Source organism: Chelonia mydas, chromosome 3 (genome assembly GCF_015237465.2).
Source record: "Chelonia mydas isolate rCheMyd1 chromosome 3, rCheMyd1.pri.v2, whole genome shotgun sequence".
In the NCBI taxonomy this organism is placed as follows: Eukaryota; Metazoa; Chordata; order Testudines; family Cheloniidae; genus Chelonia; species Chelonia mydas.
This window is the reverse complement of record NC_057851.1, coordinates 186,445,606-186,468,524: the sequence shown is the minus strand read 5'-3', so window position 1 is coordinate 186,468,524 and position 22,919 is coordinate 186,445,606.

Below are 22,919 nucleotides of genomic sequence, written 5' to 3'. Positions count from 1 at the left end.
ATGAAGTGAGCTGTAGCTCACGAAAGCTTATGCTCAAATAAATTGGTTAGTCTCTAAGGTGCCACAAGTACTCCTTTTCTTTTTGCAAATACAGACTAACACGGCTGTTACTCTGAAACTCCTCTAAATGCTGTCTTGAGGGAAAAAATAACTTGAAAGTTGAAACGTTACTAGAAAATATATGACATGAAAGCACTTTTAAACAAAAACTGAAAAAATATGGTCAAATATCCTTTTTTTAAACAATGATTCTTTCAGCCATATAGAGTTTTTTGGGGGGAGTGGTTGAGGGAGGAGAGAGATGCACCTTTTAAAATATATATTTCTAGTAATACTTTTTTAAAAAAATTTTAAAACACTAAAGGAAGAAGAATCAGACTTCTTTTTCAGGATATAATTTATTAACCTACTAGTACTGCTCTTTGAGAATTCTGCTGACTGGAATCTACCCTGTTCTCTGCGAGGCACTAGCAGATAAATTACAAACATGAAGTATGAAATGACAAGTTCCTTTTTTTTTTTTTTTTTTTTTTGGTGCAAGTTCACATGGATTTTGGACCAATAAGATTGTATGCCCTCATGATTTCACAGTGCACATAACAATTGGCGAAAAGCCAGTCTTAGCTACACCCATGTCAAGACATGTAAATTAAATGTAGTTAATATACCATGGTAAATCTGGAATAACTGTAACTGAGATCTGAAAATGGCCTTATATAACCCCAAATGACTTCTTTCACTGGAGCATGTATTCAGTTCATAGCTGTAGGAATCTAGTTTATCATGACTAATGCAATGTGAGAATAAAGGGTGTGTCTGTGACTTCATACTTCTATGTATACTTCAAGTATTTGTTGCCCCTCTCCCCCGACTTTTCCCCCCCTTAACACCTCAGGGAGCCATTTATGCAGCCAGAAAAATACAAAGTGTGGGCCTCTCACAATACTTCAATTCCTTACTGGTAAAAGCATTGTGAAAAGTCCAGAACTTGCTTTATTTCAGCCCCCTAGAAGGGTCCAAGAAGCATAAAAAGGATGCGAGAAACATACGTACAAATGCACATACTAAATTCTTTGGGTTTATCTGTGTGCCTTAGGAATGCATAGCACAGTTGCAATGAATAATGAGATTTCTAAGGAACTGATAATGAAATTTCATTCAGCAGATTAAGAAAGATCAGCCAAGTAATATTATTAGGGTAGTGTATGATGCCTCATTTTCTCTCTAAGAATTATAACCTTTAGTTTTCCTTTAATATCCATATAAAAGTAGTGTTGTGTGAACCTCTAAAGGTCCAGGAGGTTGGTTTGAATGAGTCCTACTGCTGGATCCTCTTGTGAAGCAAATACAAACATTCTGAGCCCCATGAGTCTACTCATGAATAAGAATGAGACTTCTCATAAGAACGGGCTTTCACACAAAAATTAAATTTCTGGTACTTACTGCTTCCAGCTGGACTGGACCTGACATCCATAAATGAAAAATAACAATAAAAAAGTGTATATCTCTTCACAGTCTCAGGAAAGATTAGTTTAAGATTAGGCTCAACATTTAAAGAAGGTTCAGGTTGGTTCTGAAATGATATTTTCAACCTTCATTTGCTTAATTTGCCTTTAGAGTGAGTTGGGTGAGCAAGATTCATCCTCAAAAGCAAAACTTGAAACAGGTCAAGTGTATAAATCACTTGCTGAGTACGAACTTTGTCTAATCCAGGGAACCTGCACAAGGGCCTTTACACCGGATGGATGTGAATTTTACCTCTAGTGAGTTTATACCCTGAATCAAGTACAATTAGCCCATGGAACTCATGAATACAAGAAATTGCTGAGGCCAAGAGCTTGGCAGGATTCACAAAACAAACGAGAGTCGCAAAATACGGACTCTGGATTTCAGAAAAGCAGACTTTGACTCCCTAAGGGAACTGATGGGCAGGATCCCCTGGGAGGCTAATATGAGGGGGAAAGGAGTCCAGGAAAGCTGGCTGTATTTTAAAGAAGCCTTATTGAGGGCTCAGGAATAAACCATCCCAATGTGCAGAAAGAATAGCAAATATGGCAGGTGACCAGCTTGGCTTAACAGTGAAATCTTCGGTGACCGTAAACACAAAAAGGAATCTTACAGGACGTGGAAACTTGGACAGATGACTAGGAGGAGTATAAAAATATTGCTAGAGCATGCAGGGGTTAATCAGGAAGGCCAAAACGCAACTGGAGTTGCAGCTATCAAGGGATGTGAAGGGTAACAAGAAGGGTTTCTACAGGTGTGTTAGCAACAAGAAAAAGGTCAGGGAAAGTATGGGACCCTTAATGAATGGGGGAGGCAACCTAGTGACAGATGATGTGGAAAAAGCTGAAGTACTCAATGCTTTTTTTGCCTCGGTCTTCACAGACAAGGTCAGCTCCCAGATTGCTGTTCTGGGCCACACAGTATGGGGAGGAGGTGAGCAGTCCTCAGTGGTGAAAGAACAGGTTGAGGACTATTTAGAAAAGCTGGACATGCACAAGTCCATGGGTCCAGATCTAATGCATCTGAGGGTGCTGAGGGAATTGGCTGATGTGATTGCAGAGCCATTGGCCATTATCTTTGAACGCTTGTGGCGATCGGGGGAGGTCCCGGACTATTCGAAAAAGGCAAATATAGTGCCCATCTTTAAAAAAGGGAAGAAGGAGAACATGGGGAACTACAGACCAGTCAGCCTCACCTCAGTCCCTGGAAAAATCATGGAACAGGTCCTCAAGGAAACCATTTTGAAGCACTTGGAGGAGAGAAAGGTTATCAAGAACAGTCAACGTGGATTCACCAAAGGCAAATCATACCTGACCAACCTGATTGCCTTCTATGATGAGATAACTGGCTCTGTGGGTATAGAGAGAGCAGTGGACGTGATATATCTTGACTTTAGCAAAGCTTTTGATACAGTCTCCCACAGTATTCCTGCCAGCATATGGATTGTTTGAATGGACTATAAGGTGGATAGAAAGCTGGCTAGATTGTCAGACTCAACGAGTCGTGATCAACAGCTCAATGTCTAGCTGGCAGCCGGTATCAAGTGGAGTGCCCCAGGAGTCGGTCCGGGGGCAGTTCTGTTCAACATCTTCGTTAATGATCTGGACGATGGGATAGATTCCACCCTCAGCAAGTTTGCAGATGACACTAAACTGGGGGGAGAGGCAGATATGCTGGAGGGTAGGGATAGGGTCTAGAGCAACCTAGACAAATTGGAGGATTGGGCCAAAAGAAATCTGATGAGGTTCAACAAGGACAAGTGCAGAGTCCTGCACTTTGGACAGAAGAATCCCATGCACCGCTAAAGGCTGGGGACCGAATGGCTAAGCAGCAGTTCTGCAGAAAAGGACCTGGGGATTACAATGGATGAGAAGCTGGATATGAGTCAGCACTGTGCTCTTGTTGCCAAGAAGGCTAACGGCATATTGGGCTGCATTAGTAGGAGCATTGCCAGCAGATAGAGGGAAGTGGTTATTCCCCTCTATTCGGCACTGCTGAGGCCACACCTGGAGTATTGCATCAAATTTTGGGCTCCCCACTTCTTTCTGTAGATAAATTGGAGAGTCCAGTAGAGGGCAACAAAAATGATTAGGGGGCTGGGGCACATGATTTACGAGGAGAGGCTGAGGGAACTGGGCTTGTTTAGTCTGCAGAAGAGAAGAGTGAGGGGGGATTTGAGGCAGCCTTCAGCTACCTGAAGGGGGGTTCCAAAGAGGGTGGAACTAGGCTGTTCTCAGTGGTGGCAGATGACAGAACAAGAAGCAATGGTCTCAAATTGCAGTGGGGGAGGTCTAGATTGGATATTAGGAAACACTATTTCACTAGGAGGGTAGTGAAGCAATGGAATGGGTTACCTAGGGAGGTGGTAGAATCTCCATCCTTAGAGGTTTTAAGGCCCGGCTTGACAAAGCCCTGTCTGGGATGGTTTAGTTGGTGTTGGTCCTGCTTTGAGCAGGGGATTGGACTAGATGACCTCTTGAGGTCTCTTCCAACCCTAATCTTCTATGATTCTATGATTCTTCTATGATTTATATGGAAATTGAGACAATCCATAGTTACCCTAGATAGAATTTAAAAACCCGTCAATGTTCTGGATAGGATATAAACCCCATGCTTCAAGGCATAAGCCAACTTCTAACTGATTACATTAGGAAGCAAATTCCCTTCTGAGAAAGTTGTTATATAAATGGCCACTTTGTGACTTCTTGCACCTTCTTCTGAAGCATCTGATGGTGGCCTCCGTTGGAGACTGGCCTAGACAGATCAATGGGCTGAGCTGTTATGGGATTCTTATGTTATTCAAACCAAATCTGCAAACTTTCAGAGGTTCATACAACTCTGCTTTTACATAGGTATTAAAAGAAATAATATTATGAGAGCATGATATGGGTCTGCTGTACTCCTAGGAAATATAACTTACCTAACTGGGCTTGAATTTCAAGCTAAACAAATTCAAACTGGAACTAAGGCACACATTTTAAACAGGTGGGGTAATTAACCATTGCAGCAGCTTAGGAAGAGTGTAGTAGAAGATATTTTAGTCACTTAAAGTGTTTAAATCCACAGTGGATGTCTTTCTGAACGATACACTGTAGTTCAACCATAAGTTATTGTGCTTGTCGAAGGAATTACTGGGTGAAATTCCATGGCTGTGTTATGCAGGAGATCACAATAGATTATCATAAAGGTGCTTTCTGGCCTTAAAATCTGCAAAGCCGTGAACCTTTACACTTAAGTTGTATCAATGTCCAGCCCTGTGTACGCTCATGAGTTCTCCAAATTTAAAAAAATGTAGAGTTGAGGTCCAAATTTCCCCCCAGTTACACCAGGAGACGCTCTACACTTGCATAGGGCTTCACCAGTGCAGCTGGCCTAGTTTTTTCTCGTCCATGTGGGTGCAGGTGTGCTTCAGCTAGAGCTCTTTGCAGCAGGAGAGTGGCGACATAGCCAGAAAAAGTGTAGAGGAAAATCAATAATAGCTGGACGTTCAGTTAAACAAATGCATCATCCAGTAAACAGTGCAGCAGCTTTAAAATGTATACAAGTAAAGGTGAACTTTGTTCACATTATAGCTCCAGCTGTTTTGTGTTTTGAGACTGGGCACCACAGCTGGCCTGATGAGCTCTGAATCATGGGAAAAGGGGAAATATTTAACCTAACTTAAACAGAAAGAAGTAACCCCACAGCAGTGAGAGATAACAGGTGGGAGCCTTGCCCTGCCACTCTGCCTTGAGGGTAAAATCTGGCATGCAGAGGTAGCTTCAGAACAAAAGTCACTGAAGCTGCTGTTTGCTGTACTTCTCAGGGCCTTCTCTATTTATTCAGCATTGCTGACAGCACCCTTGCTGCATCACCCGAAGTACCATTCATTGTTTTAAAATTGGCTCAGAGGGCTGAAGCTGGGGTGAGAGGCAGGCAGGTAGTGTATGTGATGGGTTTCCCCCCACTCCGTGGTATCCCAGTATATCAGGTGGCACCCTGGAGTGAGGGATAATCTGTCACAGTGTACTACAGAAAGCTCTTGTCAAAATTATATTTCCCCTACCTTAAGAAACAAAGGTTAGAGATGGGTCTTAGAACCCATTTCTAGTACCACCGTTGTACTGGCTGAAGTCAACAGAGCACTATTTATTTTTTAAAGCTAAGTTTAAAAGCAGATGCAACTACGGCCCCTGTGGTAGCAGGAGCCATCTCTAGGAACCATCTTAGCTTGGGGGAAATGTAGTGTAGATGGGACACTAGTTAGTGTTGTTGCTGTTTTCTCTCAGCCTGATACATATTCTAAAACCGGGCTTTTGAGAGACTGCTTGTCCTGAGGGGCTTGATCTCCTTTCTCACACATGGATGGTAAATCCAGTCAAGTGGAGGGAAGTATAATGGAGTAGCAATGGGGCAAGTGAGAACAGAATCAGCCCTGCAGTGTTTGAGTGTTTGCATCCTTTTACATCAGCGCAGCAGATCCCAGTTCCCGTGTTGTCACCGTATTGCGTAAAAAGCGTGAAGTCTTAATCCGTCCCAATCCCACAGCGAATTCCAGCGTGTGTCTGATCTGACAATTACCTGAGTGGTACAGAGAGTCAGAGAAAGAAAGGGAGTACTTGTGGCACCTTAGAGACTAACAAATTTATTAGAGCAGAAGCTTTTGTGAGCTACAGCTCACTTCATCGGATGCATACAGTGGAAAATATAGTGGGGAGATTTTATATACACAGAGAACATGAAACAATGGGTGTTACCATACAGACTGTAACACGAGTGATCAGGAAAGGTGAGCTATTACCAGAAGGAGAGGGTGGAGGGGGGAACCTTTTGTAGTGATAATCAAGGTGGGCCATTTCCAGCAGAATAAACATGGGGCAGAATAAACATGGGGAAATAGTTTTACTTTGTGTAATGACCCATCCACTCCCAGTCTTTATTCAAGCCTAAGTTAATTGTATCCAGTTTGCAAATTAATTCCAATTCAGCAGTCTCTCGTTGGAGTCTGTTTTTGAAGTTTTTTTGTTGAAGAATTGCCACTTTTAGGTCTGTAATCGAGTGACCAAAGAGATTGAAGTGTTCTCCGACTGGTTTTTGAAGAAAGGGATCTTCCCATTATCTCTCACGATCCGAAAAAATCATTCAGCCAGTTGGTTTTATCTTGCATGCATGGAACTATCCTTCTATCCATTTAAAAAAATATATTAAAAAGATCCAGAAAGCTCAATCCTGCTTCCATTGAAATCAGTGGTGAGAATCGCACTGATTTCAAAAGGAGAAGTACCGGGCCCCCAAATGGTAACTAGGAAACATTTCACTAATTTAAAAAACATTGTGGTATTATACATATGGAGGAGATGCCTCAGCAAAGCAGGCTTTTTTAGGCAGTGATGTTCAGCTGGACCCATTTTATACACTCTAGTGGCGCAAATATAGACAAAGATTCCAGTTACGTAGCATCAACAATGAACAGCTGCTGCTGCAGCAGGAAGTTGCATCTTGAGTGACATTTTTTGACTGTTTAGTATGTCATATCCCTGGATATGAGCCTAACTGTAATGGACACACAGACCTGTACTGATTCGAACACACTGACTAGCCAGGGAGAGACTGTGGCTTTCAAAGGCACAGCTGCGAATGGATTGCCCCATGCTAGCTGCACCTCCGGGAGGCATTTGGTTTGGAGAGTGCACACTGGGGTGATCACCAGTACAGCCTGGATCAGGGCGCAGCACACAGTCACTGTAACCTTTGCACTTAAGTTGTAGCAATGTCCAGCCCTGTTTACACTCCCTAGGCAGAATGCCTCTGGTCTGCTAGCCAGTATCGAAGGGGTGGGGCCTTGCAGTGCTTTCTCACTCCCAATGTGCTTGTAGTGAGACCACAAGCATCAAAAATCTGGCTGCCCCTTTTCTTCTACTTGCCTGTGAGGGGCCAGAATCCAGGCAATGCCATTATTTCTGCCACCATATGGGAAAAGAATAAGGTCTGCTGAAGCAAGGCTCTCCTTAATGCTGCTTTACAAAGGTCTTCCCATCAGAAACGCTGCTCAAGCTGCTCCTGCTGCAAAGCCCAGCAGGGATCTCGGCTTTACTGGACAAGATATTCATTGCTCAATTTATGGCTTGACTGGGCCTTCTGGAAATGTATTTCACTGCAGCATCAGATGGGCTAGATGTGGGGGAGTGCGTGAGAGGCACACCAAGATTTTTTGGAATCTCTGGCCTAAAGATGCTTGTTCAGTTCAGTGATGGGTAAATGTGTTTGCTTTTCTTTGTGTGTATCATTCACAGAGGAAGGGTTCACAAATGACAACAGTTGCACATGTTGGAGAAGACACAAAAATCAGTGACGGGGGAGAAGGAAGAAGCTTCCTACATGCCGAAGTCCGGGGCAACTGCACTAATATTAACTGTGACAGTCCAATGTAAATGAAAGTAGAATTTGACACATATTTTGCTCAGAGAATTAAAACAAGGGAAATAGTTTGAAATCCCAGGAAGCAGAATAGAACCTATTGGCAATTACCATGCAAGGGGATTGTAATGAAGGAATTGTTTTACAAGGATGGTGTATTACAGGCACCAAATAGATACTCAGGAAGAGGTAATGATTTGATCATTGCTGAATGCTGGAAGGATTATGTAACTAGGAGGGGAAATTCTACCTAATAGCCATTTATAAAGGAACTTGGATACACACTCTATGTAAAAGTCAAGATTATAATAGGCAGAACCTCACCACATAAATGTCGTTTTTTTACCACCCAGTGTACCGCAAGGCTATAACCTTCACAGTTGTGCTTGTGTGTTTCTTTTGAAATGTACACAGTGTCAACCCTATAGATGTGAGGAAATGACTAAAAAGCAGTTACTTCTAAGGCTTTCAGAACTATGTTCAAAGTAACCACTCCCCCACACAATGTGAAATCAAAGCTCTAAAAAACTGCCAGGAAGGATATTAAGACTGTCTTGATTGTGAAAGCTCATAAAATAAATGTGTTGGTTGTTATGGATTAAAGTGAGTACCACAAAGATGAAGGAATACCTAGCATCTGGAGTCTATATTGTAGTCCCTAAAATTCCTAATAGATCTCTGTAAAAAAAAAGAAGATAAACTGAGATTAATAGGTTAAAATGAAAACATGTCCCATCAAGACACGAAGCTGAAAAAATGTTTGGCCAGAAGTAACATAATCCCTAGGATTTCTGTCTTTCCAAAAATTCACAGGACTTGCATTCCTCTCTGAGTTTCACTAATTCCCAATTTTAAGATTTATCTAAATTTAGGAATGAAATTTTAACTTCCACTCAACTAATTAAATACCCAAATTCTGGATTGCATTCAATTGATAAGAGAAATTGTGCTGTGTGATCCCCTCAGCTCTCACTAACTATGTAGGCACAAGCTGTATCAGTGTCTGGAGGAGACACCTTCAAGAAACTCTTAGATAATGTAGGAAGTGATGTCAGTAATTTAGTGGGTAACATTTTCCCTGAGTCAATACTGAGTCATTTAAGATCTCACTGAACCTTTCACAAGATTTAGGATGCTAGCCCCAATGTACTGTTCATATTTCAGTCTGAATAATCCTAATAATTGCAAAACCTAATTTTCCAGTGTATTTTAAATTGGACAAGATATTCTTCACTTCCTGTCCTAAACTGCTGTGTAGTTTGCTGTGCCCTGTTAAATAGCTGCTGTAACAAATGAAATGATCTCTCTGTATAGCTTTGTACTTCAATTTACTAAATACTTTGAGTCTGATTCTCATTCACACTAAGGTCCCTTTACATTATCCTGGCAACATAGAAGGGCCTTCAAGGTGAGCATAAGTGCAATTTAAGGCCCCTGTACACTGCCAGAGTAGGGTAAAGGGCCTTTAGTGTAAATGAGAATCAAGATCATTGTGATTCTTTGGAGTGAAAGTTACTATATAAATGCAACTTATTATTTTATTAATAATAAGAATTATTTTCACCTGCAGTGTCTAAGAATGTTGCATAGAGATTATGTCACATGTAGAAATTAATGAAACATATGAACCTGCCCTGTGGTGTCCAGTCACAAAGGCTTGCGCTGAGTCTGCCCCTGGAGCTTTTCTGGGATGTTCAGATCCTACAGATTATTCTCACCAGTCACTCACTCCAACCAACTAAACTTGAAGTCTTGGAGGGCAAGCTGACAGATGGCTATGAGTCTTGTTTTGGGTGTGAGAAGTCTTAAATCCAAATCCTGAATAAGCATTGGTCTTAGGTCAGACTAGATGATCATTCTGGTCTATGAATCTATATCTGCTACCAGATGGACCCTCACTAATCTTCTCTCTTGGAAGATGGCTGCCAGGTAGAGCCGTTGTCCTTCCAGATTTTGATAAGGGCCTTCGGGGGACAAGAAGTGCTTGCTGACTCCTTCTCCTCATTGGGCAACAGGTCCTGGAAAACACTCCCTTATTATGGGTGAATCAGCTGATGGACTAAGTCACAAGGAAAATAATTTGAAAGTCAGTCTCAAGGGTAGTAGCATCCCAAAACTTAATGTTATAACTTCCTGTCCTACTTGCTGCACTTTCAAATACAGAAATATAAAGGTGCTTAACTACATGACAGAGTAGGTCAGCAGAAGAGAGGAAAGCAGAGTTAGAGGAGAGCTAGTTCTTGGGTTCAGGGAAGTTGGTCAGATGGGTGGCAAGTTAAGAGGGAGATTATCTGGGTGGAGCCAATGTGAATGGCAAGGGTATGCTAACAGAATGAGCAAAGGTCCAAGGTCTGGGTTTGATTAGGATCTGACGGTGGGTTGGATTAGGATCTGAATCAAACCTGATTTCAGGTGGATCCTGGGTTCTAGCTCAAAATTTCATACAGCCGTTTTTACAGAGGATCTTTCAGTGTTATAGCTAAGGATTGTGGATTTCCTTTCCTCAAGACTGTCCCCTTAAGCCATTTTGTTTATAAATTGGGATTCAGATATTAGCAATATTCACTTTTCCTCATGAAGACTATCTGAGTTTCCAGACAAAAATGTTGGAGCAAATTTTTGCTGTTAATAAGAACTAACATTCTACTTAATTACCAGCTTGTAAATCCTTTTCTTCAGTTTATTTATTATTTGCAAAATTCACTGGCAATCAGAGTGTGCTGTTGCTTCTGTATTTCTATTTATTATGGAGAATATAGTATGTATTAAATACAATGCTATTTAAACCATTTTCAGGAGCAAATGGCAGCTCTAATAGCCACCCATTAGTTTGCTACGATACTGTTATCTACAGTACATGGCAAATTTTAGCTGGGATGGGTGAACACTATGAAATGTGAAGTTTTGTGAGCCCTTTCAATTATTTTCACAAAACTACTCTAAGTTTGCAAACATATATTTTTCTCTGGAATAAAAATGCTGCTTTCCCCCAGATGTTCCTACTTTTTCCCCTAAGTCTGAGGATGATTCTTCACTCTCACTTTGACCATGTAACTCCACTGACTTTAATGACGTTACACTAGTGTAAAATCAGGGAATCACGTAGGTGAATAAGGCCCTATTTTTTTTCTAGCTAAAGGCAAACCTGTTGTATGAATTAAGAATAGAGAAACACCCTTTGTAAATTAGGCTGGCACTAGTGTCTTGTATACCGCTTGTATGTGAGGGTTCATGTACACACACACACACACACACACACACAGACAGGATTTAATTTTTATTAGAATGTTTCTCTTCCCCTGCACCATCTTTTCATGGTTTCCCTTTTCTTAAATCTGTTTCCTGATAGCTTCAGTTCACCTTATATTTTCATCTATTCTCCTCTCTCTGCCACTCTTCCTTAAGCACACTGCAAATCTACAAGCATATGAATTGGAGTCAAACTTTCAAACTCCAAAATGCCTAAGTGGATTTGAAACATCATAAAATTTGTTCACCCACCTTTTATAGAAGAGTCCGTTAACTGATTCATGCGCGAAAACAAAAACAAACAAACAAAGGCAGCTGGGCGGGGGGAGTTTGATGCTAATATAGTGCACCTGAACAAAGATGGACACACATCGGTAAAATCATGAGAAATGATGTAGCTTTTTTTTTCTCTGCAAATATCCTAAGCAGGCTAAAGCCACTAAACCCAAAATAGCCTGCTGTGTTGTATGGCTGACGAACTTATTAACGCTAGTCTTACTAGCTAACACTAACTTCTCCCTTGAAATCTCTGAAACAGAGACATTGTTAGAGCTTTAACAATGATAACGTAAACAAGGCTGCCATTTTGTATGTAGACTGATCAAGAAGGGGCCTGCATTATACATACAGCTGCTTATACCAGCTATAAAGGATAATTTTGTTGTATTAACTCCATAAATTTGATAGAGTCAGTAAGGCTTCCACTGCATAATAGCTTAATTTTTCATTCTAATAATAACTGGCTGCCAGTTTAAATGAATGGGAGCAAAAACAAACATTTCTGTTCCATGACATGATCCATGACAGATGTACAGTTTAGGAGGCCCTCGGGCAGGGTATTCCAAGCCTCCCCTCCCTTCACCCAATGGCAGTAAAAACATTAACACCAAGAAAAGAGACTGAACTGTAAAGGAACTCATAAGAAAATGACCCAGCTATACTCTTCTTAAATCCACAATTGGCAATATGCCTGATTTAAGACTACGCTAAGCATCCAGGATTTTCTAAAGTGCTTACAGACGGTGTGTACAGTACATCACGCACATAAAGTGTGGAGGGGGAAAATTCCCTCTCTCAATAACACACAAAGGTTTCTTGCTTTGATTTTACTGGGTTTTTTTTTTTTTCAATCCTTCCCCCAAGAATATACGGAGAATGCTAATAATTTTATGATTACTGATTATTATTAGTATTGATTTGATGTAAAGCAGTATGAAAATATGTATCCCTTTTTAAAAATAAAAAAAGACCATAAACTTGAATCTTGACAAATTTAGATGAAAATAGGATAGCATAGGTTAGTGCCAACAAGTTACTCAGGCTTTATGTGAGTATTGATTTATCCACTAAATGAAAATGAATAGCTGCCATATCAACAGCATTGTTTTGCTGCCTCTGCAGCAGAGATCACTTCCTTAAAGAAGCCCAAAGCTGTTATTTAAAAAAGTGATTGCTTGTAGAACAGAAAGGAAAAGTTCACTCTAGCAAACACACAGGTATTCACACTCCGACTTTTATAACAATGTTTGGGAGAGTCTATGCAAATTTTAACCTGTGTTTTGCTATAAAGTAGTAATACTTTTTTATTGTGAGAAAAGACACAGAACAATTTTGCCAAAGAGGTGCTATAGGAATACCTTCTATAAAGGCCAAGGAAGTGGCCGTTGTGTGTGCGGATAATATAGCTACAAGAGAGACAACAGAAGAAAAGGATATCCCCCTCATTAAATGTTTCATATTCGAGGCCTGCCAGTGGGTCATTCTTTCGTATTGCATTGGACTGCAAAATTCCCAAATGGCCTGAAGTAAAGTGGCCATTATAGAAGTCAATAATTATGGTAGTGTCTGAGAAGCTATCCTGTTACAATGTGATATAAATTGAAAAAAAAAAATATCACCAAAGCCCTACAAGCTCAAAAATGGCCTAGAGACCTAGAAATCACCCCCACAAAAGAGGAAAGATCAAAAAACAGCACCTTTGGTGAATGAAAATAGAATATACAACAGCACCATAGATTTCTGAAGCCATCTTCAAATGAATGTAAGTTGTCAATCAAACAAGTGAAAAATATTCATGACTGCCTGTATGCATACTGCCCATTCTGCACTGATTTTATGGGTGCACTCAGATTTTACCTGTGGGCACTGATTCCCCATATGTGAGCCACCCTTCCTGGGTTGCCCTTTTTGTGCCTAGACCCAGCTAGTGGAAGAAAGAATATCTAGCTACTGGTGCTCTGATCTCTCAGCCTGAGGAGATGTGGCTAGGCCCAATATGAAGCAGGTGGCAAGGAGAAGCTGTGGATCTCCATCCCACAAGGACAGAATGCATGCTGCCCTGTTAATGGAAATAAAGCAATCTACAGAGGAGACTCGGGTTTGCCAATAGTGGTCAGGACAACAAATCTGATCAGTTCCTAATCAGGAATCAGGAATAGATAGGCACTCACATTGCTATGACTGAGACGACCTGGAAAGAGCATAAAAAGGAACTGAGTCCCACAGACCTTGTACTCACAGGGTGACCAAGGAAAACAAAATGATCATGAATAGGCAAAAGAGATGCCTATCTGAGATTGCTGGGACTAGAGAACGTTGAGAAGGAGGGAAGGCTTTCTTCCATCCTTGACAGGCTGACTGCTGGACATTTTATACCTGAAAGTAAAGCATGTATATAGAAAGAGCGTTACATATGACATGATAACATTCTGAATCTCTGACTTCCATGGCAAGGATACTAGATGCAAGACACAGTATGGAGGATATTTTATACAAAGGGGCAATCCATCCCCCTCTTTTGTGGGTGAAAAAGAACCCATGGTAGCAGAAGGTTTTGCAAGGAAGGAGGCTGTGAAGGGGATTATTTGAGGTTGGTCAGATGTATGACTAAAGGGAGGCAGAAATGGATCCAAAGGGTCCTCCTGGCCTTCCTCTCCTCTAGGGAAGAGGGATGGATTGGGGAACTGCTTGGCAGCTGATGGGTAGGATGTTTCTCCATTAATGGAAGACAAACTAAAACTGAACACCTAATCTCAGTAATATCAAGCCCAGGTATATAGCCTCATCCTGGGGCTTTCTGCTGGGGAAAAAACATTGAGAAGAGGAAGCAGGGGGAAGAAATCCTCTCTCTCTGAGTGCTGCTGAAGCCCTGAGACTGCAGTAGACCTCTTGCTGCTGTAACCCCACTCCACAAGCTCCATCATCATGATTTCTCTCTGGTTTGACTGTACCCTTACTTTCAGGCCCTGTAATGCTCTCATCATAGAAAGCACCTGTGTAGACTTCAGAAATCTTGCTTCTTCATCAACAAGCCTACATTCCTACAGCAGCACGATAATGGTCACTTATCTTTTAGTACACAAGTAAACCTTTAAGGAATTTTTCACAGTCTTCAATCTCAGCCAGTCCCCAGGTCCTACTTCTTATATAAAGGATTCATGTCAAGTTTGCCAAATTTCACAAGCATGTGTGTGAGTACTATGCAGTTCCAGCATGCTGCTTCTGCACAAATGCACAACTAAATACTCTCCCTGTCTGCTAGGAACACACACATCCTGGTCAGAACTACCATCCTCAGCCATGAGAACTGCTATGTCAGCTCTTGACTGTGCTGGAGCAAGGAGGTTTTCTGACCACAAACCTAGCTGAAGCTCACAGCCAGTGACCTGAGGCTACCTGCTGGGAGTCAATTAAGTGCCGTCAAACCCATTTAGACTCAACACTTTAAAGAAGGATGTTCCTCTTGGGTACTGGAACACAGCCTTGAGGAGTGGTGTCATCTAACACAATGTTAAACACAACTTTCCAGTTATTGTAGGGGGAAAAAAACAAGTCCTGTGTCACATCTTGGCAGCTGATCAAGGTTAAACCAATGGTTCCAGTAAGGTTAATCCAAGACTAGCTGACACAGTGTTAAACACGATGGTGTCTGTCTACTCTGACTGCTAAGACATCTTTACTATTGCATTAGTTAACAGGACTACTCAAGGGCATATTCTAATGCAACCTAACACTCTAGTGAAGATAAGCCCAGAGAAGAAAGAAAAACTAAGATTGTGCTGACTAGAAGCCAGGGGAGGAAGCTCTGTGGAAACAGAGGAGATACCTTGTATGGTTTGGGGTGCGATATTCAAAAGTAGTCAGCATTGACACGACCTCTCTCACTGAAGTCAACAGTGAAACTCTCTCATTGGGGGCAGAGTTGCATAATGTCAACGTGATTTTGAAAACCCTGCCCGTTTGTTGTTTTTGTGGTAGTGTCGAGTTCGCTGCCTGAACTACTGCATGGAAGGAATGCAGCTACAGATGGTTGCCAAACTGATGTCAGACTGGATTAAACCAGAGCCCCTGCAATAAAACCCTACCCAGAGCGGGAGATTTTGTGTTCAAACCTGAGTCTCCAGTAAACATTTCTGCCTTGACATTTCCCTCTTGGTTCTGAAACAAGGCCATGTTTTTTTCTGTTCTCAGAGTCAAAAAAAACCATCCCCTTTTCAGACAAGTCATCCACTTTAGAGTATTATTTTTGTTGTCTATACACAAACTGACTATGTGGAGGATTTAGTTTGTCACTCATTTAAAAAATCCTGTTCTACTGAATGACTATCACCTTTTCTCACTGGATATACTGTGCAGGAACATGGCAACTTCTCACCGAACTCTTTGATGGAAAAACTTCATCTCTTTTTGTCATTTGCGCATAAGGACATTTATATGTGGAGCGTTAGCAAGGCTGACTGCAGAAATGATCCATGTAGTTGTCTTGGGGGGAGGGGAAGCCTTTTTCCATATCCATATTTGAATTTTATGCATAAATGCATAGATGTTGAAATCATGCTCACCTGTTGCCAAAAGATCCATATGCCAGCTTTTTCTTCCATCATATACAGCATTCTCAGGTAGAATATGTTGTGCAGCCAAATTACATATTGCCTACATAAGCATTGTGTGTGTGTGTGTGTGTGTGTGTGTGTCTGGCCATTGTGTCGCCTTTGAAAAAAAATCAACATAATCACAGTGCTTTGCCCTGAACCCACCAATTCTGGTGATCCTTTATCTTGATCACTGCTATGACATTAGGAGCACTGATTGCATTGGAGAACCTATCCACTGTTTTTCTTTCCAAATGGTAAAGGGCCTCCACTTGACCAGTGAGGGTAAACATGTGGGTTCTCCAGCTCTCTATTAGCATCCTCACCACCTCTTTCTTTCTTTCTTTCTTTCTTTCTTTCTTTCTTTCTTTCTTTCTTTCTTAATTAATTAATTAAAAATGTTTAAATTAGTTCAATGTATCTTGAACATCTAAGATGTGATGCTGTCTCTCTGACTCACTTCCAAATTGAAGTGCATATATAAAAAAATTGAATCACTTCAATGATTTTAAATCACTCTTCAATGTGCAAAGTAATTTAAAATTACTGGAGTGCTTCCAATTTTTATTAGTCCTTGAATTTGGAAGTGATCGAGGTGCGTCTGGGCATGTGCAGTGCACTGTGAGTTAAAATTATTAAGCCTTTACATGATTTTTTTAAGCAGATTTCACTTTATAATGGAAACCATTGAGGGGACAATGGAACAATTTTGAAGAACCACATGGGGTTATATAATTCCAGAAAGAATCAGTCTGGAAAAACTCTTGCAGTTTTAAAAATCCAGAAGAAATGCAGTGTTCAAACCATTCTACATGTGGCTCAGGCTTCCACTTTAATTGCTATAGCACTTTTGCATTTAATTACTTTCAATGTATCAAATTTCTCTAAATTTAGCAATTTACCAGAATCAATAGTAGGACAGACTAAAAAGAGCTGACTTTCTTGTTAAGCCTTGCGAATACTTACTGACATGGATAGTCTTTACTCACAAGACTAGTCAAAGTTAATCTTCCTCCCTTACTCACTTGAGTCACTCTACTAATCATCCTTCCTTACTCATGCGAGTAGTACCATTGAGGTTAATGGGACTAATTTCAGAAGTAATGATTACTCATGTGAGTAAAGGCTGCAGGATTGGGCGCTATGGTTTTCTATCAAACTTTTTAAAACCAATCACCATCAGTTCCTCTTCCCAACACTCTTAAAATACAACCCTTCATATGTACAATTTGTGTCATTTCTGTAGGTTCAACAATGTGTGAAAGGTTGAAGGTTCTTGCCTTTATCACAGGTGTGTAATTCAGAATCAATGGAGACAAACATGATAAACTAACATGAGCAAGTATATCACACTGACTGCCTTAAATGCAAATGATCATGGAGGGGTTATTTATTTACTCTGGGGGAGTCAGCCCTGTCTGCACGTTCCCACATCTGCCAGGCTGCACAGAAACTAAACGGTGGGTGCATAAGGTGGGACTTCTATTCTGTTCCTGTTTGCATATGGTACACACACGGCACTTATGCTTCCCAGACAGGTGCCACCAAACAGAAAAGCAAATGGGCTTTACCGAGGAAAGCAGTGGGTGTGGCTCGCCTCGTTGGTGCAAAACTCATGTGCAGAGCAGGCATTCAGTGCAAAGTCAGTTATCTGAGGGTATGTCTACACAGCCCAAAACAACAAAAACAACAACTGTAGCGGTGAGTCTGAGAGCCTGGGTCAACTGACCTGGGCTCCCAGGACTTACACAATGGTGCTAAAAACAGCAGTGTGGATGGAGCCTGAGCTCTGAAGCCTGGTGAGGAGGGAGGCTCTTGGAGCCCAGGCTTGAGCCTGAAAGTATGTGCTGTTATTTTTAGCCCCACAGCGCCAGCCCTGTGACTTGTTCCCAGACTTGTTCCCAGTCTTGTTCTGCCGCTTGTGCAGGGAAAGCCCCTGGCGGGCCGGGCCCATTTGTTTACCTGCCGCGTCCACAGGTTCGGCCGATCGCGGCTCCCACTGGCCGCGGTTCGCCGCTCCAGACCAATGGGGGCTGCTGGAAGTGGCGCGGGCCGAGGGCTAAACTACAAATAAAAGCTCTCAAGGGCAGTCCATAAAGGGAGGTGGGGTGAAGAACGTGGGAGTTCAATAGAGCGAGCTCAGCCTGAAAGGGTGAGCAGCTGCCCACTCTGGAATGCCTTAAGCAACACTAAAAGAAGAAGCCTTGAAGCATCTAGCAAACATTCGCTCCTAACAAATGTATCTCAGCTGAGCAAAGGAAACCTAGCCTCACAGGTTTACAGTGAGAATTACCTACACGCATAACTGCCTTCTCACCCTTAAAACAGAACTTAGGGCTAAACTGTGCCTTGTAGGAAATGCTGTACATAATAGGCAGTAAGTACATACCAGTCCAAGACACCAGGTACGTGGTCAGGGAAGCTAGTCCCGCCTGCCACTCACTCGATTTTTAGCATACTAGTTCAATGACAGCTAGTGCAGGTATGTATACTCAGACTGGAAATTACACCCCCAGCTTATAATGTAGACACACCCTAAGTGGTGCAGTATTCTGCTCTATGTAGCTGGTCAGCTTGGGGATGGGGGAAATGCAGAGTCATGGCTCCAGCTACTCCCCATCTCTCCTTGCCCTCTTTGGGTCACTGTGTTCCCCTTTCTGCTATGCATCTGTATAAAGGCTGGCCAGAATCTAGCCCTAAAGTTGCTTTTAAGAGTGAACTACTCAGTGTCAAAGTTCTTTGCATCAGCACTCTGTGCAGGAAACAGAAGAATGTACTGTGTAGTACCAGTTTAATATTTGATACATCCAGACTTATATATGACTCTATCCTGCCCTTGTAATGGGGATGGACTCAGTCATCTAAAGGGTCTTTGCTATCTCTAGCTAGGAAGATCCTATTATTAAAAGTTATGAGCCTCAAATTTAACAAGTAAGCTAATCAATAAGAAAATGAGTTTGTTTTTAAAAATTGCTTTAATTTTAAAAATACAGCATGTCTGCTCCGTTTCCTGCTTTTGACTATGATAATAAAACTTTCGGTATGGCTAATGTAGTTTAGCTAAACAAATTAGACAACTGGACCATTTAGACTGAAGAGGAAGTTTCCATTAGCCATTGTGATGTTCTTTGTCTGGTCTGCTAGCAGTTTTTGCAAACCAGACATCAGAACATATACGATTTTAAACTTACTTTAACGTAGGACTAGATCATTCTGATATGCAACTATAGTGTGAGTGTGAATATATGTGTTTTTGTGTATATACATGTGCTATGCTGGTTCAGGTTAGAGTTAAAATATTTTTCCTTTCCACAAAATACAAAACCATATGAATAGATTGCACGACCCAGAGGAGATGAAATGCAATCTTGTGGTTAATGCAGTGACTTAGGTCTCAAGCAATGTGGGTTCAAATCCTGGCTTTACTACAGAGTTTCTGTGTGACCTTGGGTAATTCATGTAATTTCCCTGTGACTGGTTTCCCCACTTGAAAAGATATTCCCTTACTCTCACTCTTTGTCTATATCAACTATTTAGATTGCCAGTTTTCTGGGGGCAAGGACTTTGCATATTAGTATGTGTATGTACAGTGCTAAGAACAATAGGAGGCCCTGATACTGGTGGGAGGATCTAAGGGCTACTGTAATACACATAATAAACAGTAATAATACCCTAACAATTTCATAGTTCCACACTGAAAATACTCCAGCAACTTGGTGTCTAGCTTTCTCATCTTTACTCAGTCTCCAACTAGTTTATCTAGCTTCCTGAGCCTGGCCGAGGAGGGGATTCCTGATACATTTCTACTGAGTGAGACACCGACCATTGAAAGTGGAGGCAGGGAGGAACAGATAAACGAAAAAGGAAGGCATTTAAGAAGCGATCCCAGAGCTGTCCTGCACAGAACTCATTCTCGTGAGGTAGGAACAAGGGCCACATACATCTTTTGTTTTCCCCTAGAGACAGATTTAGTAACATTAATAAATGTGTGCTTCTTGTGCAATGGATGGAAGCCATGTTAAGAATACTTGACCTCCCTGCCGCTTTCGACACAGTTGATTTTAAGATGCTGTTGTCCTACTCAGGTAATAGAGCTAAAGTATATGACACAGAATAAAAATGACTCCAGTCATTCCTCTGAAACAGGACTCAGAGGATGGCAAGGGACAACTGCTTCTCTTCTCCCAAAGCCCTTCTCAGTGGAGGCCTGCAGGGATCTGTCTTGTTCCCCTCCTCTTCAGTATCTATGTGAGTTCACTTGGAGAGATTATGAGATATCAAAAGTTATGCTGCCAGGAACACACTGATGTCACCCAGTTTTATATTCTGTTTTCAATGAATGCACCCAAAGCCACTGCAAATACGTCACAATGATTGCAAGAAAACAACACCTGGCCTGAAGAACAGCTGGTTCAAACCAAACACAGGCAAGACCAAAGCAATGCTACCAAGAAAGGGATAAAGTTTCAAGAAGGCAGTAAAGACATTCTCTTCTCTTTCCACGGAGGGCATCTGGCCTCCATCTGTCGAAGTGTCATGATACCTTGGAGTCCTGCAGGATCTCTTACTAAGCCTGGACAGCCAGATAATGACAGCATCAAGAAATGTCTTCTTCATTTATGCTTGGTGGAATTTTTCAAAAAGTACCTGAGGAATTGAGATGCGCAATTCCCACTGACTTTCTTAATGAGAATGCTTCTCATACTCTTAGGCACCTTTGAAAATTTCCCTGCTGGAGACTTCACCCCTTATTTCTAAATATAATTATTTTTCAAAGGTTTCTATGAAAGGTCATTTTTTCTTTAAAGTTACAATAACTACCATGCTGTGTTATTCTTACCTTATTATTAATTATTATTATTATTAGTATTATCATGGTGCATAGGAGCCATAGGGTAGTCTGCAAAGTTTAATCAGTAAATTTGTACTTTATCTCATCTTTTCAATCATGAATAAGAACTGCTTAGAAAATGGGAAATAAACATTTTCATGAAACACTTTTTATCAAAATGTCATTTTGATGGTATTTTTCTTACCAGCATGGGGTCAGGTAACATTTATTTTGTTACCAAAAGTACTCTTGTGAATAAAGGTTAGGGATCTGTCTTCTCTCCTGAATATCAATATTTCATATGAATACATGTAGCATAAGGTGAATTAACTGTTCAAGTTTGTCTTCTTCACAGCCATGAGGTTGAAGAGTTCTAAAGGCCTTATTGAGCAAATACCTTAAATGAAATAAAAATCTCTTAAACCACGCAGTCATCTGAAACAGCTTGTTTCTCAAACCTCTGGTTTTCAAACACAGAAATGTAGAAATGCTGACAGCTGCAGAACTTCCCGGAATACACTTAATTAAGACATACAGTACCAAGAAGGGTTAATATTGTTTGAAAGTACAAGCTCTCATTCTAATAACAAGACTACTCTCTGTGCACTGCTGGGTCAGCACTGTAATTAAGAAAATTGCCTTTAGTGTGCTTGTTTGGTAATGCTATTATCATCCTTTAACAAGAGTAAACTACTTGAAGATGTCCCCATTTACTCTTCTTGCTTCTAGTAACCCCTGAACCCATCAAGTCCATACTATTCTAGCATTTAATGGCCTAAATGAGTTACTTTATCATCTGGTTCACCCTGAAGTATTTTACATATTTTTCTTGACCTCTAACCCTCAGACTATTATTTTGACAGCTATCATTAATGCTGTGTCCTGGGCAACCACACATTGACTAAGATGGATGGCAAAATGGCTAACGAGTTGAAAGTAACTCACACCCACTTTCATCTTCCTCTTGATTAAATCAAAACCATACAAAGCCATGTCACACCGTGAGTCTTGTGGAAACGTCGGAACACATTAGACACAATTTTAGGTGGTTACGCTATTCGTAGCAAACAGAGAGAGAAAAAGAGAGCAGAAGAAAAATCCTTACTATAAAACAAGTAGACCATATAAATTGAACACCTACAACTCTATAAATCTGATAAATTATGACTATTCAACTATGAAATTAGATGAATCAATATGTGGTTGGAATTAAAATATTTTATGCTGGTCGGTTAAAATGTAGATTTGGTAGTAAATTCAGTGACAGCAAGAACAACATGAAGAGTTATAGTTATGCAGAAAGGGCATAGTTAACTGCAAACAAAGATTTGGTATAGTATACCACATTTTTTGATAAAGTACCCTACTTCAAAGGCTGGCTTGGCCCCTTTTGATCACTTTTATCAAACATCATGGACTATAGTCCCACACAACTGTAAAGTCATTACAAGGCATAGGACTAAAACAATTTAATCATTCCCCTCTGAGACTGAATCCAGGTGACTTCATTTACATTTAAGAAAAAGAGTCCCAATGAAGAGGGGGAAAGTAATTTTAAACAGTGCTACACGCTTGAAATGACTGGAAAAAATAGAATGAGAAAACTCATACAAATTGCAAGCAGAGACTTGGGTTAATCAAGCACTGAATTAATGGGAAGAGAGGTACACTATTGGTAACCAACTGAAAAAGCCAATAATTTAAGGGGCTATTAACGTATTATTCAGAGACCTGCTAAAATATAAAGTAAACTACCAAGGAAAGCAATAGGAACAATATGCAAAAGTAACAACACCAGAACAACATCAGAAAGGAAATTCTCAGCCTCTTTGTCTTCCAAAATGTCTTATGAATGGCCTTCACTGATGGAAAACGTTGAAATACTACAGCTCATTGATAGACCTGACACTTGACCCTTTTACTAATTAGGGAGGGAATCTGGAAACCACAGCACTTATTTGCTTTAAACAGCATTCTTTAGGGCTATAACAATTTTCATGATTGCATTATGAGCAGAAATTTTTATTACTCATGGACCAGATGACAATAAAGCTAGAAAATCTATC